The sequence below is a fragment of the Acyrthosiphon pisum genome, chromosome X, assembly GCF_005508785.2.
Source record: "Acyrthosiphon pisum isolate AL4f chromosome X, pea_aphid_22Mar2018_4r6ur, whole genome shotgun sequence".
NCBI classification, from domain to species: Eukaryota; Metazoa; Arthropoda; class Insecta; order Hemiptera; family Aphididae; genus Acyrthosiphon; species Acyrthosiphon pisum.
Window position 1 is genome coordinate 79,856,803 of NC_042493.1, and position 4,309 is coordinate 79,861,111.

The following is a 4,309-nucleotide window of genomic DNA, read 5'->3' on the forward strand; positions in this document are numbered from 1 at the left end:
AATACGTATATATTATTAACAGTGATATAATAATATTGTTGTATTATTTTACATAATATTATATAATATATATTATGTATTTATGTATAAATCACTTTATTATGATAATTTATTATATACCTATATCTAATGCATTCATTATAATAATAATAATATTAATAATAATACGTGCCACGACGAATAAAAATTTCCCATATTGAAATATTAAAATCATTGTTTGAACGCTTTTTTTTTTGTTGTTTTTCGATACCTATTCTGATAAAGAGTGCAGCAGTAAATAATATAATCATATGTCAAAACGTGCAGCAGCGATGATATCGTGTACGGGTATATTGAAAACAAAAGGAAAAATTAATTATCGCATAGATATTCCATAATGGACTGACTGTAGGCACTATTATGAATTTTTCTCTTCATCATTATTATCCGTACCATTTTTTTACTCTTTATATCTCCACAGTCAAAGGACCACGCGTTATGTATATATTATAATATAATATTATATATAGGTATATAAACAAGCGTATAATATAATAATATTTTTATAGGTACTATCGAGTGGTGGAAAATGGGAACATAACATGTGGGAAAGTGAATAAAGGGGCGGGAAAAAAATACCCAATAATAAAATATATTATATATAGTTGGGCGAATAAAACCCGTAGAGTCGGTTGACAAACGAACGCAATTGCGGGAGAGAGCGAGAAAAAAAAACTCGTTCCTCCTCCGAGAAACATGAAATAGAGGTAAAATTTTTTCCAACGACCTTTCCCCTCGTCTCTGCAGGGACATAACATATATATAATAATATGACAAAAACAGAAGTACCAGGGCTAAAGTATTAAATATATATATATATATGTAGGCAGGTATACGACGGAATGAGAAAAAAGAGGACGGATGGAGAATTGATGCCGGCATAAGAGCTGCGCAGAGTTAATAATAATAATAGTAATAATAATAATTCTCGAACGTAATCGGCTGTCGTCGTTTTCTCGTTTTTCCGCTCTCTGCGACGTCCGCCCCAAAGCTTGTCGTTAGGTTAGGGGTACATACTTACTCGTCGCATCGAACGCGGCATGGCGCGGGCGCGGTGCTCATTTTTTTTCCATCTCGTCGCCCCGTCGCCGACGTTTTCATCCCGACCGACAAATTCACGAACGAATAAAACGCTATACGTCGTCAGAAGTCGTAGAGGCTGAAATTACGCTGCAGGAAAACGGAAAACACATAACGTCATATTTTATTTTCCACGATAATATCTAATACCTAAATTTGAATGCGCAAACACTTTTTTCGTCGTACCAAAACTAGTAGAGAAAAAAATATATAAATAATTAGAAAGTTATGGTCGAGTAGTTGCACAAAAAAATTTACTCTTTAACATAAAATACGAAAACAGAAATACAGCAATTGCGCCTGGCCATCTGTCCAGTTAGATGAAATTAATTTTCCTGTCTAAGTCTGGTAATACCAAATAGAAATAGAAATAACCTAACCAATTTATATAATAAAAAAAAAAACAAGAGTTTTTCTGTTCATACGAATAAATAAAGGAGAAGAAGCACAAACGCCGATATCGAATTGTGTGTGCGCTAAGAAATGTAATATTTTAGTGCTTGTTGATTTTACAATTCAAATAGTTTTTCAGGTCGAGTTTCGATCAATGGAAAATACTACAAAAAGATATTATTATGTTGTTATAAATTTAAAGACCGGATTTTGCATGAAATGCATGTTGTTATATTCAACATCATAATATTATACATGCATGGAGTGTCCATAAATCATTACTTGATTGATTAAATATCAAAGTTGTATACTCCATTTTTTTTCATATTCTAAAGTTAGTGCGTGTTCTGCATATTTTTGCATATTTTAACAAAAAAGCATAAATATTCACTTAAAGGTCCAAAAAGGTGTTTAGCACAAAAAAAAGATTAAAATATGTACGTTTAGATATCAAATATTTTATGTTTCAAAGAATTAAATTTATCACAATTACCTACTTACTAAAATGTTATTTACTAGGTTTGCAATCTATTAATGAATAATGATTAAAAATTAAATTAAAATTTAACAAATTACATTTTTGTATACTACATATCTGTGCTATATTATACATTTTACTTTTTGTTTATAAACATTTTAATAAAATTAAAAGTAATTAAAAATTAAAATTTTGTCATGTTTTGTATTTTTTTCCCGTATATTTTTTGATTTTTTTAGTGCATGTTTGCATGCATATTTTACAATTTAAAAAGCATATCAATCCGTTCTGTAGCCATAATTAATACAATTATATCTGATTGTAGCACAAGTATAGACAGTCGAGGTGTCTGCGTCGATTCATGGGGATCACATTTTTATGGGCGCGGTTCGTTTCTAATATGTCTATATTATATTATTATTATTTATTATATAAACAGCCGCGGTGAGTACTATTATTATATTATGTACCTACTACCTTCCATATATTATTATTGTTTTATTTTTGCTGACCTATATACAAAGTTGGCCATTGGGCATGATACTTAAAAAAGAAAATCATGATACATACCTACCTATATGCATTTAGCATTTTAGTGTATCTAGATTCTAGATACAAGATAACTGTTAAAAAATTACATTATACACCACATTTTATACTTCAAATTAATTTTTATTAACTATTATATATACATCTATATTCTATATTATAAATAATATTTTTAATTTTTTAAAATAATATATTTGAAATATATTTACTTATAAAGTCATAAATATAATACGCAATACGTTTATACGTCAATGCACATAGATAATAACTAATATAGGTACCTACATCATTATTAATATACATTATATATATTGTCATAAACTCATAACTCTTAATTTATAGGTACCTACTTATATTATATATACGATAAAAATTAAAATGGAAATTAAATTTGTTATAATTTGATTTTAAATTAAATGTTATTTATATTAATAAAATATTGATTATCTTTAAGAAAAATTAATTTTTCGAACATTTTTCTGATATATTAGATCTAGGGGGTATACATATGGCATATAGGCTTATAGGTTATTAATTAAATTATTCTATAGCTGTATAACCCAATTTCGAAGGGAAAATAAAAATTTCCAACGAACAGAATGATGTCAGTGACAACCTGAAAATTAAATAATTTTATGACTGTCAGTTTTTTTCTGTATAACCGTTGTCAATCTGCAGAATTGAACAAAACAATTGAATTTTTGTATTTTAAGGACAATATGGCATGCGTAGGGGTAAAAAGTAGCCAGGACCACTCATTACCTATAATAGCCTTTACCTGTCTGTGCGGAAATCCCGTCAAAATCGGTTAAGCCGTTTCGACGATTATCCCGGAGAAACAGAAACTCCAATTTTATTTATTTGTATGAATTATGCAATATACATATTATTGTATTATATTAAATTATATATTATATCTCGCTCTCTCAGTAGGCATATTAATAGTATGCGTAGCAATGTATAAAGTATAATGTATTATAATATATTAATATGTAGATTGTAGAGGAGAAAAAGGACGGAAAGAATAAGTCGAATAAAGGACAGGTGAAGAAAAATCTGGAAAGCGACGGGCGAAGAGAAATAATAATGGCGGCAGTAATGCAAAAAAAGAGAGAAATAAAAGTTCTAACGGCGCGATAATAATAGTGAGTACATATATTAAATATAGTATGTATATATATATACGTATCCGAGCTTTGTGTGGTAGTAAGGGGTGTATTTTGGGGTGGATAGGGTGGTTAGTGGGTAGAGGGAAGTATAAATAATAAATATAAACGGATGATGGTAGGGAAAAAAACCAACGATTATGATTATTAGCTGCGTGAGTTGGGGTGTGTGTTATAGAAGAGGCGGATAGAAAAAGCGAGGAGAACACGTCAAAAACATAAGGAGAGGGGTCCATTTCGGAGGTATATATATTATAATGTGCACGCAAAACAACGACAATATTGTTGCTGGCGCTTTGCCGATGAAGGTTTATTATTATTTTTATTATTATTATTATTGTCATTATAAATTATAATAATCCTTTATGCGGGCTTTATGTATTTATATTTTCATAAAGGTTTAATATTAATAATAAAAAAGTCGTTGGATTGAAATATTAAATCGAACAACATTTGCGGTTTAACCAGCAATCAACATTGCCTCTACCGATGAAATAGAATATAAAATTACCTACTTTAAAAATATAATAATAAACATACTTGTTCTCATAAAAACGTATATAACGTTGAGGTTTCTGGTACCAAATTGGATCTATAGATGGTA